The 15,920-nt window shown below is 39.7% G+C and overlaps 1 protein-coding gene across 2 annotated transcripts in view; it reads left to right on the top strand.

Annotated features, from left to right (window-relative positions):
- Nucleotides 1–452: 452 nt before the first annotated feature.
- The window catches only part of crfa4 (cytokine receptor family, class I receptor 4), a 30,611-nt gene continuing 15,143 nt past the window's right edge, over nt 453–15,920 (top strand). Inside the window, exon 1 of one of the 2 annotated variants that reach the window (XM_081701641.1) lies at nt 453–644. The gene's annotated coding sequence lies outside the window, so the exon portion shown is untranslated. Of the gene's footprint in view, nt 771–15,920 lie in introns of both variants that reach the window. The other variant, XM_081701640.1, reaches the window with a different exon arrangement.

The raw sequence follows: 15,920 nt of genomic DNA, 5'->3' as shown, positions 1-15,920 counted from the left end.
AACATTAATAGGATAAAACCATTCAAAATCAGTTTAAGATTCTTAATTATTCGTTTTTCCACGATAGATCGCATCTTGTTTTATGGCAATTCGCTCACTTGAGGTATTTTACATTGATTTGGGGCCTAAACCAACTAATCCTTATTTTAAATAGGGTTATGTTTGATTAGTGTATATTTATACAATAAGCTCATAAAAAAAAAAATGCACAAATACCAAAGCAATGTAAAACTGCCACAAATCGGATCAGTGCCATCGCAATTACGCAGCTGTGGGGTTTAACAGCTTTACGCGATCTGAGTGCAAATTTGGGGTCCGCCGGGCAACATATAGCCTACATACAGAGTGGACTGTGCGCGCGTCCTTGTTGTCCACAATGCTTTAACACAAGATGACGTGTTAGGTGGAGCGCAGCGCTTCACTTCCGCCGGCATACAGCCACGGATTCACAGATGCTGGCTACTGGTAGAGGCAAAGTCGCCCGCGTCATTGAGGCGTTACATTGGACTCTTGCTGTCGTGCGAGTTGTTCCTTTCACCCATAACATCAAACGGTGGAAAAACAGACAATATGTGTAGCTTTTACACTACTAGACTCAGCTGTCCGCAGTGAATTCTGCGTCTTTTCGGGAGATTTTACAAGAGGTAAAGGCTCACATTTCGTTTCGTGTTGTATCATCAAGAATGTTCGTGTGTTAAACAAGGAAGTCTTATGAGCGGTATATGAAATTTGTGAGTACCCATCAGAGCAGTCCTGACAGATTCTGACAGGTAAGTGTCACTTTCCAAAAACTGGAGTTTTCAGTGGAATTTTGATGAACTGGAGGTAAACTGGATTAGGAGAACTTCTAAATATAGACTACTGTAGCGCATTAAAAGGGTTACATTTCTAGCGTGATTGTTGGGTAATTTTGTATGTAATTTGAAATTTGTCATTTTGTTTGGTGTTTTGTTGAGGTCATTGTAATTCGCTTTTTTATTAGATTAAATCGATTTACGTTTCACAGATTTGTACTTTTGTTCGAAGTCAGATGTTTTTGTCTCTAATGTTAGACTGAAGGAATTAAACAAATAAGGACCTTAACCTATTGGACAATGTATACAGATCTCAAAGTTATCTGTTAAAATACGGATAGTTTTCATATCATTTTAATCAAGGCTGTCACGAACGGATCAGGAATGGCAACTAGAGATGTCCTGTCATTAGAGCGCGTGAATTACGTATAGTGTACAGAGACCGCGGCGTCAGTGCCAATTCTAATGCCACGAAATATCATAATTAAGACATTTAAAAAATAACTTTAGAGGTGGTCTCTGTCCTCGGAAAATGGAAGATAATGGAAAAAATTGAGACTTTTAGAAATCTAAATGTTCAATTGATGCAGTTGAACGTTCCTTGAAGTTTTGTGTATTTATTGAATTATTATTTTTTGTTTTGAAAGTTGTATAGTTGTATTGTTTTGAAAGTTGTATTGATTGACAATTTTAGTATTTTTCTGATAAGTATTAAATGGCTTTAAACTTGAAAATTGAAATAAAACTAAACTATGAACCAGTTATGAACTACGGAGATGCATGCGCTTTGTAGATAGGTGCAACAGATTAGATGCGCTTGCGTCTAGTTTGAGAGTGAGATAAAGGGGGCTTATTGCACTTGTTGCACTTGCTTGCATGGCCCTAGAGAGATCATGTTGTGCCCCTACCCCGCAAAGCGCAAGTGCTTAACGGCGCTCAGAATAGCCACCAGAGGGCCTGTTGGATGATGCGTTTTTATTTCATAGACGTCACAGTCCATTGTGTCGAGAACAGCGTGGAACACAGTTTCTTTTTCATGATCATTCGTATCAGCCTGGAATCAGCCTTGATAGTTAGTAGAGTTCATCTGTCTGCCTTTACATGTGGAAGTCCTTCCATGCGCTATCCCACCCGCTTTTAAATAATGGTCGCTGCCGAAGAGCGGGGAACGATCACCTACGTATCGCGAATTGTACCTAAGCATCCTGAAGTTGTAACGACGTCAGCAGTATGTACGAATACTATGCAATGTACAACCACACAAACATACACGCACACAGAGTATGGTCTATACATTATATACAATATATTATGCAAAATGTCAAGCTCCTACGTATGTATATAAATAATTTTAAAAATATTCTGCTCACATAAATGTTTTCATTTAATTTATAAAAAAAAACAAAGCTGGAATCAGAAGCATCATTTTGGACAGTTATCAACAAAAGCAGCCATCTTAAATCACAGATAACCTTTTGTGCCATTTTTGCTTCATTGCTAGAATCATTGTTCTTAAGAACAGAGGCCCAGAAATGTTTTACGAAATGTTACATTCCCATATGTAAACCTGAATTTCACTGGAAATGAACTGATCTATCACTTATCTAATCATGAAACTGTTTTATTAACCATTTTAGGCTACTGTGATAGGCCACTTTTGGCATTACTTTTTTTGTGAATATAAAAATGACATACACAGGCACACAATCCCAGTCTGGGCCAGGTCATTCTCGGCTAGCTGTCATGTCCATTTGTGTGATAAATAAGCCATCTTGCCTGATATGTCAAACTAAACTCTCTTGGCAGACAGAAGGAACTACTATGTGATGTAGGAATCCTGGTTATGGATCAGGTCCCCATTTCCTAAAATCATTGTAGTATTAAGATCATCTATAATGAGAGAGTGTGTGCTCAGTGTAATACTCACTCTACCATTTAAAATGATCTTTGTTTTCCAATGTTTTTGTGAAACTCAGCACAGGCCAGGAGTGTACAAGGTTTTGCATTTTAAATCACATTACTACAGTCACAAATTCTGATTTCCCATCTTACGACTACATGTAAGGCTCATTTTCTAGTAGTGTGAAATTAAATTTCTCATGCAGTTTAACACTTAGATTAGTATAACAAACTTTTGATGGACTATAAAAAGCAATTTGTTTAAAAAATATTATACACTTGTAGCTGTGCCACGTACCAGTTCTAGCATCATTTCACAAAGCAAAAAAGGAAAGGGGTAATTCTCAGTGACACAAATGTTTTATACAGTTTCGCTACATTACCACTTTCTGTTCATTACTCTGTTTTACCTGCATGGTTTACTTTTCACTTTTAACAACATTGTATTGTGTTACAGTTTTTCAAGGTTCACTGGTAATGTTTTTCATGGGTTATCGTGCAAATTGGATGTATACAATGAATGAGGAAGACTACTTTACATGCCTTTAAATTAAAATGTTGCTTTTATGTTACGGGGGTCTAACTACAGTCCTGAGGGGAAGACTGTCCAGCACAGTTTGATGATTTCAGTTGGGCTATGTGATCGCTGCACCTGTTCACCATGCAAAATCTATAAGAAGGATTGGATTTGGTGTGAAGAAGAAGGAAAATGTTGTGCAGAGTTGCACACTGCAGTCCCTGAATGAAGGGAGAAGAAAGGATTTATTTGCGGTTGAGGACCTGGAACACAGAGAAGGCAACCATTGCATTAGAAATATGGGCAGAAACTTGCATGTTCATTTGTCTGCGCAATTGTTTCCTTAAGGATCAAGTAGTCTATACTATATTAGCTATTTAAACAAAACCTGTGTTTATTGTAAGGTTTATTGATATTTTTTTCTTTTTAGCACCTGTATTTGTAGTCAGGCCTCTACTGTGAGGTTAAAGACACTGACGTGTGTCTGTTCAGTTCTCAAGTTATGTGGTCATAATTACATACATTGTGTACATTTCTACTATAGACTAGGTATGTGTCAGTTCATTTGTGCACACTTCAAGTATTATTTTTGAGGGTGTCATCTAAAATGGTGGGACTATTATATGTCCACTCATGTTTTGACAAATTCTATGGGCCCTATTTCACACCGATTGTTACTGCAACATAGTGGTATTTTTAATATGCATCATATATTTTAAAATGCAATATATTGGTATTTTTAATATCCTCCAAGGTGTGTTTTAGTCATCTTATGCCCTGCACACCTCATGGGCTGGAAGGGTTGGCACAACAAAACAGGAGGTCACAGTAAACGAGGTCAACACCTGTAAGGCAAGGTGTTGGTATTGTGTGAAAATGTAAGATAAAAACTGTAAGGGCTGTGTCTAACAGCCACCAGAGTAATTGGATAATTTGATGATTCTGCCAGCCATTAGGCACATACCAGGAAGATGCCCAGCAGTCATGGTGGCTCATAACATAACATAAGTAATAGTATGACATGGCACGGAAGTTGTAGCCAGGCATGAGTGGAGCAGCAAGCAAAGGCTTATTTAAAAAGAAAACAGAAAGCAGGCTCACAAAGCAAGCTGGAAAAACAAAGTCTTTAAGTAGCACAATGAACCTATCGTGCAACTAAGCAAGCCTGGAAGCTAGGTACAGAATGTAGACTTACAAGACAAGCTCAGAATGGCATGGCACAGTCTACTACAGAAGCTAATGCAAAGTGTTGATGATGGGGATCTGCAGAAATAAACAGGGACAAGAAAAGCAGAAACAGGTGCACAAAATAATGTAATAAGTGGGTGACTGGGGAGTGTGATTGGTAGGTGCAGATTGGTGATCAGTGTGTGCAGGCGAGGGTGGCGACTGGTATAACATACCAACCTAGTAGCGATTTTAAATCTTTGCTCATGATGCGTTTTCATCTCATGAATATACACCTCAGTTTCTTTCTGCCATGATATGTTCTGGGTAGGAATTGAAGTGATATGTTTTCATGTTCAGCCATTGCACTTAACACTTACATGTGGGAATTTTTGAGAGCAAAAGTATGATTGGCTGGGAATATGCTAATTTATTACCTACTACACTTCATTATTCTACCAAGAGCTTTTATTGGCGGAGTGTAGATGGATGCACCTACGTGAAAACTGCATGTGCCTTTTGAATGTGCCTTCTTGACACTGTTCATGTGATGTAGATCATAACATATTGTCTGGGGAAGTGTAGCCCTTATGCTGTGGGAATGTATAAGTCTCTGGTCATTTTGCAACATTTTGGGGTGTTTGCAAAGAAAATACATTTTTAAAATGCTATGCACTTCTGATCTAATTTACCATTGACAATCTGTCTTTATCTTGTATGCATGTGTGTGTGTGTGTGTGTGTGGGTGTGTGTGGGTGGGTGGGTGGGTGTGTGGGTGGGTGGGTGTATGTATGTGTGTTTAATGGTTCAGTAGTTTCCAGTGACCTAAATGTTTATGTGGGCTGTCTAATGGCATACCTGCATGTCTCAGTGATTAGTTAAATGCAGGTGAAAGTGATCGATTTTTCTCACCTGCTGTTGTGTTGACGAGAACAAGCCAGTACCTTTGTGAATTCACCATGGCTTAGGTCTGCAGATGATTGATCTCCTGGGTGTCTTGTGACCGTGGTTGCCATAGTAGCAATACAGAACTGTGGGGAGGGGTGAGTTGATGTCCAGCTATTCAGGATATATATGGTTTGGGGCTACAAGTGGGGGTCAAATTCTATAAATGTATTTGTCTATCTACCAGTCTGTATCTGGCTGGTTGGCTGACTGGCTGTATCTATCCATCTATCTGTCGATCTATCTGTCTGTCTGTCTGTCTGTCTGTCTGTCTATGTCCATCTGTTTATCTATGTCTATGTCTGTGCCCATTCATCTATGTCCATCCATCTATGCTCATGCATCAGAGCAACTATGCTCCAGTTCACATGGTGACTCCCAGTGACAGATCTAGACCCCCAGCACAAGCTCACACAGCAGTTCCCGCCCTCAGTTTTGGCATTCCTGTTTCTTCCTCATGTATGTCACATGTCTGCTTCTGTGAGCTCAAGTCACTGGCTTAATCTATGCTGACCACCGATAGATACCAAAGGTGGCAGGGACAACCACCTCCTCCCACAGAACGACAGTGACAGGAGACATAACGTTTGTGGTTGTGTGATTTCCAATAATATCTCATCTTTGGCCCCACTGGCCTTTGTTTGGCAGAGGGACAGTAGAGGGTCTGTTGATTCACTGTCATGAGGTGGAATATTGTCCATATACTGGACCAAACAGAAAATGGATAATATGGGGAAATCAAAATTACTTGTCAAAACATTATAAAATGTTGTTTTGTTTATCGCTGTATAAGTGTAAACTGGTAAACTGATGCATCCCTATTTGAGGTGATTATTTACTCTGTGTTGAGATTGTAATTATTCACTCTGGCTTGATGAGATCCATGTTTCAGGCAGTGAGTATTCAAGTTATTCTAAAAAAAAAAAAAACCCCACCCTGTCTATTGTTCATGAGTCACAGTATCTAATACATCAACACAGAAAATGGAATAGAGAGACTATTGCAAAGCCCTCGAGACCAAATTTCAGTTACTTGCTTCTGTTTACTTCTTGAAACAGCAAGGTGTTACACATTGAGAATGGGTGTGGACTACTAATCAGGTCTTTGTCCTTGCATGTTGATCTTTTACTGCAAACCACAGCTATTAGTCAGTCCTTAGTCAGTACTCCACCTATTAAACTTGTCAGAAAGTGCTACCTGCTCTTTTCAACAAAATTCTGCTAAATAGTGCAACATGAACTGACCAAAAAAAGAAACGACAATTTAAGCTGACCTTCTTACAAATGTTTCTGAAGCTCATAGGACTGGACTTGGTTCTGCACTGTTGCTTCACAGTGAGTGTCAGCGAAAATGTCAGACTCCCCATCACCACACTGGTTGCCATCCTTTTTTCAGACAGGTACTTCTCTCAGCATGGAATCTGACACAGATAAACTGTGTTTGTTGCTAAAACTAGTAATTCATCACAAAAACCAAAACCATAGTTTAAAAAAACACTAGTATGGTGCAATGACCAGTATGGCTCATAATGTCTGCGCAGGACTATTGAACACATTCAGAAAATGTTTGCTTGAGGCTATGGCCAGTAAATCTTTACTAAATGTAAAGATTGTAAGTTTTTTTGCTATATGTGGCACTATTAAATGTTTTGAATGTAGTTTGTTAAATAAGGTATTGAGACCAGGTTGATAATGAAACTGTGTATTAGGACTTATATTGAAATCCAGATAATTCTATGGTATTACCCTTGAACAGGATCTTACAAATGTTAAGAGAAGAACTCTTATGTTCTCACATATGGGTTCAACATTAAAAATTCCAAGAAATGCGGTGTGCCGTTCATGGATTGCTGCTTTTGTCAAACCATGTTACACCTTGGTATAGGACTGGTCTATAAAGCCCCTTCCTCTTCAGAAGTTAATGAGAGATTTTGAGACAGCATCTGCTTGATATATGCTCTTTCCCTTTCTATATGGTATTATAGATTTAGTGCTGTTTATTGATATTTATTTACTCATTTATTTATTTATTGACTGAAGATATTGAATATCTTCAGCACTTATTCCTACGACTCAATCACAGCCATGCTAATTTTCAGTATAACAGCACAACCTTGAGTGCGATGTTGCTTTTATTCAACAGTTCTATGAGTGCAATTTATGTTAAAAGTATTATAATAACAAGTTTTAATTTGTTTGTTTATGTAACTGCAGTATAAGTAGTAGCACAGCTATACTGGGACTGAACTGTTGCCAAGAAAAACATTAACATTTTCCCACATGCTAGCTTGCTACATTGTGCAGGTCTGCTTTACATATTTAACTGCAGACTGGCTGCTATGAGTTATGCATGTTTATCTGTATGGTTCCATTTATTGTGCAACCAGTGAAATAAGAGTCTGTTGATAGTTGCTTTGGTGACATGTGTGATTCCATTGAGTTGATCAGACAGTATGCCGCTCCATCATTTCCTGCTCTCCATGGATAGTCTCCAGTAACTTTTTAGCGGGCTTCTTTCCTCCCCTTCGTCCTCTACTGACAACCATTCATAATTTAACTCAAATGGAAATGTGGAAATATGTTCATCTTTGTGCTGTTGTGTAATCTTATTTAATTATTGCAGTTTTTCAAAATGCTTTTTCACATCACCATTGATGTGTTAGGACTCAGAGGGTCAATAGTTGATATTTACATGAAGGCACATGTATGTTACAGTGAGGCAGCCATTTACAGTCATTAGTAATTGTACTTTCATGTCTAATCATCCCCTCTCAGATCTTTATTTACCCACCTGAATCTAATCACGCATTATGGATCTATTTGTTCTCCTCCACCAGACCCAGAACAGGTCTAATTACCTATTGCTAATTGATTAATTACCTATTATTATTGAAAGAAAAAAATACAAACTGGTTATGGGTTATCTTCATCTCCTATCTTAAAATACTTTATACTAGTGCTCAGACACTCCAGTAGAACTTGATTAACTGGATCTGATGCATTAGATAGGAGTTGAAACTTGCAGGAGATTTGGAAATTGCCATCTCAGGGTTACTCCCAACTTCCAAGGAATGTTCCCACAAATTTGGGTAACGTTATAGAAAAGTTCTCAACATTAGGCGAAAACATTCGAATGCAATGTTCTGTAAATGTTACGTGGCCTTTAAAAATGTTTGCACATTGCTACTTTAAATGTTCTAAATTTAACTTGTTGATTTTTTTTTCCTTTTTCTTTTTACAAAGTATATTTAGTATACATGGTAAGAATAAGTTCTTGAAGCCCTGCAGTTTTCCTTGAAATAATGTAACATTTAATACAACAATAGTTAACATTTAATGTAAGCTATTTACTTTTTCAGAACCTGTAACTTTAATGAAACTGTGTAAAACACTGATTGTTTGGGGAATGGAGAAATATATTTGTGAGGCTGGTGGCACAGAGGGACAGAGAGGCAAGGGTGAAACAAAGGAGTCTTTTTTCTCAATTATTCAAAGTATGCAAGTAAGCTGCAATGCAGTGATAAAGAAAACAGAAGAGATTTAATGTGTAGGCTTAGCACTGTGATAATGAGTGGCATGTCGCTAAGAGGTCCACTAATGTGCATCGCCGTCTTCAGGAACCTGTGAGTATGATCAGTAAATGGGTGATTGGACCCAGGGCAGGTGCTGTGCATATTTCTGTGCAGCAGTGGGTGTGTCCCTCCTGCTGGATGACCGGCCTACTGTGACAGAACTGAACCCCGCTGCCAGACACGGTGTCCTTGGGAAGCTCGAACTGTCTGAAGATATGGCGAAAGAGCAGATCAGCTGTCTCCAGAGCAGTGGGTAGTGCTTTCAGGGGAATAAACTGGACCATTTTCAAGAATCAATCCACAGCAACAAGGATGGTGGTGTTTCCCTCGGAGACAGGAAAGCCAGTCACAAAGTCGATGGCCATGTGAGACCAGGGGCATTGTGGACGGGGTAAGGGTATTACCTGCAGGCTGAGTACATGGTGTTTTGCTGCATGCACAGTCTGCAACATATTTGACTATGTCCTTGTGCATTGCTAGCCACCAGTAGCATCCACTCAATAGTTGGGGAGTGCATGTTGACCTGGGATTTCCTGTGTCCAACAAGGTCTGTGCCCATGTGTCTAGATGGGATGTAGAGCCGATGCAGTGGGCAGCGAGGATGGGGATTAGCCTCGATGCTGCGGTCCCGTTCCCATCACACAGCTACCAAGAAGCAGCAGGGAATGAGCACTGGCTCTTGATTAGTGGATTGCACCTCGGCGGTGTAATGCCTAATGAGCACGTCCGCCCTTATGTTCTTCTCCTTTCGGTCTGAAGGTGATCCAGAATACAAACCGGGAGAACTCCTGCCTGGAGTTCAAACTTTTTTGCTGTCTGGAGGTACTCCAGGTTTTTGTGATCGTGATCATTGATCACCGTGAAGGGGTGCCACGCTCCCTCCAGCCATTTCCTCCACTCCTCGAATGCAAGCTTCCTGGCACGGAGCTCCCAATTGCTGACTCCGTAATTGCATACTGAAGGGCTCAGTTTATGAGAGAAGTTGGCTACCGGTCTTAGTTTGCCCTCCTTCCCCGTGTATTGAGAGAGCACTGCATTGACTCTCATATCTGAAGCATCTACCTCATCAATGATGGACTTAGTGCGATCAGGTTGCTGCAGTACCGGAGCATTAGAAAACGCAGTTTTGAGGTCCTCGAACGCCTTTTCAGAATCGGAATTCCATTTTAGCCGCTTCACTTTTCCACGGAGCAGGTCCATGAGAGGCCTGGCCAGGGTACTAAGGGCCCGGATGAACCTCCAGTAAAAGTTGGCAAACCTCAGGAACCACTGTAGTTCCCAGTGCATCTGGGGTGTCAGCCATTCAGTCACCATCTCCACCTTACATGGTTGCATGCATACGGAGCCCTCCCAAATTATGTACCACAGGAAACTCACCTCTCTGCAGTGGAACTCTGTGGCTTGTCGCTCAGAGGTCCACTAATCTGCAGTGCCAACTTCAAGCACCTATGGGCTTAAGTAAATACATGGGAAACAAGGAACAGGTGAGTATGATCAGTAAACAGGTGATTTGTACTGGGGCAGGTGCTGTGTGTGCTGTGTGTGGTTATGTGCAGCAGTGGGCGTGTCCCTCCATGGGCCTACCATGACAGTATTTCCTATGGTCTAGCCTATTTTGAATTGTTGCCAAGTTGACAGATCTCTGACTGTCAAAAGTGCACACAAAATGAAGAGGTTCATTCCAGACATTGCACCTAACTATCTACTTCAGAAGGTAAAATGTTTTTCTGATATTCAACAACTTTTAAATTCTAACATATAATGTTGTCTGTAGAAAATTATATCAAGGTAGCACACTGGTTTATAAATTGAAAGTGAATTTGAATTTAAGTGAACCAGTATTCCAAATAACAAGTTGGCTAAGCCATTTTAGGCAATGGCATAACTATACTGTACTGTATAGACTCATAACTGGCAGGCTACTGGGAGTAAATGTTTAGCTAATAAAAATAGCCTTTACCCTTTTTAAAAATTATTCACAGACATGCATGTCTGAGGATTATGAAAATATTAATTAAAACAAAGAACCTGTAATACACATTAGCATTAGCTCATAAAACCCCTCATACAGTTAAACAAATTAAAATGAGAGATCTTCTAGCCAAAAGGTTTTTATGTTCAATATTAAAATTTTACCCTAATTTTAAAAATGTGAGCTCTCAACAGTAGCTAGCTAGCTATATTAATGTTAAGATTATTCTTATCAATCAGCCTTTGATACATTTTCAATTTTAATATTGTAGCTACAACAATGTGTACATTTTTCACGTTCAGACAGATTTCACAGAAATAAACACACGTAAACTGTGAGAAAACTGCCTTTGATACGTTTTGCCAAGTAGTGGTTATATTTGTTACTTTCACCATTATTAGGTATTTAGTTATTTAGCTAGTATTATTTATTGTTACTCTCATGAATATATTTGGTTGTCTGTTTTGGCAATTCAGAGTCTCTGTTTTGGTATGTTCTCAATCATTGCTAATTATTGCCTGGCTTGAACATCAGCAGCAACAAATTGCTATGCAACATGTTTATACATTATACCAAAATATTCATCTGATCATAAAATTACCATAGAAATGGACACCTCTTTTCAAGCTTGATTTTTTTTTAAATTGTGTACAAGATTGCTAGCTTCATACTTTGTGTTCCCACACAGCTAATATGATTTTCTAACCAATTCATTTTGACTTTGAGAGCATCGTCTAATTCACATTTGCACCCCTTCTTCTGATTAGTTGTCTTGAGAGAATTGACACATGATGCCTGGAATGTTTCCTCTGAAGTGCAATTTTTTTCAACATGTTCTGTAAAGAACTGTGCACAAAGCAGTATGTATGACGAAATCTCTCCTCTATACCATGATTAAAATTTTAAAACCTGGAAAGCATCCATTTCTGTGGTAATTTTATGGTCAGATAAATATTTTGGTATAATGTACAAATTTATTGTTACTGGAGTGTGTTTGTAGGCAATGTTAAAGGCAGACAAGCTAGCTAGCAACTTTAGCACATAACCAGAACTGATCCCCTGAATTTTCAGAATACATATTCAATGATAATGATATGTTATATCCAGTAACAGATAACTGTTATATCCATTAACAGTTAATAATTAATTAAGGGCAAGAGTACTTAAATAATAATATAATCCCACTTAAACACCACCATAAAAATCCACTCTGATCCTTCTTGTCAACTTGTCACAGTTGGATTTCTTGTAGTTTACCTGCAGATTTGTTTGAAGGCTCTGTTCTGCCATATGAATGGATCCTTAGTTGTTAGCAAGCTATTGTTGCTGTGAGTGGTAACTGTACCAGATATAAAGACTGTTGATTTTTAGTGATGAGTGTTACACAGGTTGAATCAACAGTGCTATAATCCCACTCTAACATTTTAAACAGTTTAGAAGCTTTATGTACTTTTATGTTGAGCACAGTATAATGCCACGCATTGTGGATGATGGCTGAAAGCTGATCGATGTGTGTATAATGAGAGAGAATGTGTTTTTCCCTCTCTCTCTCTGTCTCTCTCTCTCTCTGTGTGTGTGTGTGTGTGTGTGTGTGTGTGTGTGTGTGTGTGTGTGTGTGTGTGTGTGTGTGTGTGTGTGTGTGTATTTTGTGCCATATCATACACCACTCAACCATCTAACACCACATCATATTGTGAGTTGTAATCTGACCCTAAGTGTATTGCCAACCCATTGTTTATATGGATAAAAGTCTAGATAGAATGGAAGAATATATAGTTGCTGTTTTTGCTCATAATATTGAATGTGATTTTGCATCATTCATTGTTCATTCTTTTCATTCCTTGTGATGGTAAAAGAAATCACATAATTTCTTAATAAAAAAGCTGATTAAATTGCAATGACAAATGCTTTTTCTGCTATGTTACATAGTTTAACATTTTGCTTTCCAAAAATGGTAAACACAATAGCACAAACATCCATTAGTGTGGGAGAGGGGCAGGTCTGCAGCACCCCCCACTTCATTGCTCATATAAATGAAGTTGGCAGCTATAGCAGAGCTTTAATGAAGTTTTGTGTTTGCCATCCACATAACTATGCAGACAAGCATTCACAAAGTCATTTTACATTTAATAAACAAGCTACAGTTTCTGGTCATTTTCATTTCTGCTTTTGCTCACTAAAAGTACTGATAGCTGTGAACATACTGCTTCCAAAGATTCCATTGCTTAGGCTAAACGTTTCCATGGAATAATCCAGCACAATTTCAAGAGTCAGTCAGACTACATCTAATGCATTAAACATGTCCAACTACTTCTTATCGCATTAAAAACATTTTTGGTTGAACAGCAAAATGAAATAAACACATTAACATTCATATACCCTTATTGTTGTTGCTTTTTACAAAGTAGCTACAATACTGCATGGTTACTCAGATATTTACTGGGTATTGCTTGTTGTTCTACTGGGCTTACATTTATAGTTTTATATATTTGGTTAGTGTAGGCTTTATGCAGTCTTTGTAGCCTGTATCTAGGCTTTCACACTAGCACCCATATAGAGAAAATGCAAGCCCCCCCAATTTAAAACATCTTCCCACGCACCTGTGCACTTCAGTCTAGAGTGGGGGGCCCAGGATGGTCCTTTAAACTCCCTTCCTTACATTTCAGTGTTTTAAATTTGTATGAACTTGTAAACTGTAAACACTGCAAATAATGCATATAGAGACTCGTGTGTTTTTCACAAGAACTCTCAGTAAATCTGCGAGCAAATTTGTAACATGGAGTGATAATGAAATGGATGCAAATGCTGAGAAGAGCGAGCTTTATTAGGGGCAAATCCAAAATCACTGTCATTAAGACCACGTCAAATTACATTAAGTCGAAGGAGAAGAACAAAACCAGAATGCATGATTACAAAAAGGAAAGCAAAGCACAAAAACTGAATGGATAAATGGACAGGCTAACAGAGGGAATCTATATGGAACTGGAGCTATATGGAATAGGCACATACACAACAGAAACTAAAGCCAGGAACAGGGGAAGACAAAAAAAACAGGGCACGCAAAACAGGAGACACAGGAGGCGGGGAGGCACCAACGAGTGCGGGACAGATGGGAAACACGGGGTGGTGGCAGCTGGCGGAGGCAGGTCCAGAGTCGCAGAGGAGATCAATGGCAGCAGGTCCAGAAGCAGGCCATAGCAACAGGCCTGGCATGAGGATTAGGAAAAGGAACTAATGCAGCATCCACAGCACCAGGGATAGGAACAGGCTGGCTGGCATCTACAACGCCGGTGCTAAGAACAGGCTGGGTGGCCAGCAGGACTGCTATGAAACCAGAGACAGAGACAGAATGGGAAGCTCACAGTGGCACTTGAGAGCTAGCCGAGTACCATAAAACAGGTTTTCTGCATGTTCCTTCCATGTTTCTACATTTTGCACTGCAGGCTGCTCCTCCCTGTAGCATTGATCAAGATGGGTAGACCCATTGTATCTGGGCTCTCCTTGCAAAAGCAGACTGAAAGTGAAACTTCCCTTGCTGATCTCAGAAAGATGCCCTTTTACCTGCAGCACCGGTGGCTTTGCTGTTTTTGGCTTGATGGTGTTGGGACATAGCTAACTTGGACTTCTTAGAAATAGCAGGAATTTTGTGCCAGTGAAACAGCCACAAACCTCATTCTCTCACTGCTACCCTTATGGGCTGGTCATTCTGTAACATGGAGCGATAATGAGATGGACACAAGCACTGAGAGGAACAAGATTTATTAGGGGCAAAGCAAAAATCAGGGTCATTAAGACAGTCCAGAGTCAAATTACCAAGACAAACAGAACCAGAATGCATGATTACAAAAAGAAAAGCAAAACAAGAAAACTGAAGGGAGAAATGGACAGGCTAACAGTCAATGAAGAGTGGAACCAAGGTAAAACCAAAAAAAAGGAAGCACATGGAAACAAAAACCAGGAAGTAAAACAAAACAGAAGCACAGGACAGGGTAGCCAGGGCGACCGGGAAACCAGGGAGGGGCAATCCGTGACAAAATTGTTATTTGTGTTCAGTAGTACAGTCAGCAATGCCCTGGTACACACCACAGTCAGTCTCAGCTTTCACCTTATTGTCTGGTATTCACTTAGCACACATGGGTGTGACATCAGTTCCAGATCTCAAGAGCTTTGGTAATTGAGGATGCATTTCAGAACTTCTTCCTTGTCTTCTTGTGTCAGAAGTGGAAGCTTAAGAGTTTTAGGTTATTTTTTCCAGTGGGGCCACACGTACAAGAACTGTCCTGACAAGTGAGCAGGTTGCATGAGGCATGTGTTATAAAGAACTGGAGTAGCTAAATCAGGTCAGGACCTTTCCTACTTCTCCAGTCTCACTGTTAATGTTGACGGTGGTCCTATTAAATCAGTACTAGTCATTAACAACCTTGGCTTTAGTTTTCATTTTTCACTTACATTCAAGCCTCATCTCTTATTTTATCATTTGCAGAATATTGCAAGCCTCCGCCCTCTGCTCAGCAACACTGATGCCAGAACACCTTAGTTTTCTCCCGCATTGATTTGAATTCAGTTCATTCAAAACTCAGCAGCCAGAATCACTTTTACCAAGTGCTCAGAACACTTCACTCCCATCCTCCATCATCTTCACTGGTTACAAGTACCTCCATCATCTTCACTGGTTACAAGTACCTCCATCATCGTCACTGGTTACAAGTACCTCCATCAGCTTCACTGGTTACAAGTACCTCCATCATCTTCACTGGTTACAAGTACCTCCATCATCTTCACTGGTTACAAGTACCTCCATCAGCTTCACTGGTTACAAGTACCTCCATCAGCTTCACTGGTTACAAGTACCTCCATCATCTTCACTGGTTACAAGTACCTCCATCAGCTTCACTGGTTACAAGTACCTCCATCAGCTTCACTGGTTACCAGTATCTTGGCATATAAAGTATAAATCTCTGCTAATTTTCAAAGCCTTAATAGTCTTGGCCCATCACACTGACCTCATTTGTGCTCACTGTTCCTCCCACTCCCTCGGATCTTCTGGAACTGGAC

The sequence above is a fragment of the Electrophorus electricus genome, chromosome 18 (assembly GCF_041902795.1).
Source record: "Electrophorus electricus isolate QZ-2024a chromosome 18, ASM4190279v1, whole genome shotgun sequence".
NCBI classification, from domain to species: Eukaryota; Metazoa; Chordata; class Actinopteri; order Gymnotiformes; family Gymnotidae; genus Electrophorus; species Electrophorus electricus.
This window is presented reverse-complemented; position numbering and strand designations above follow the sequence as displayed.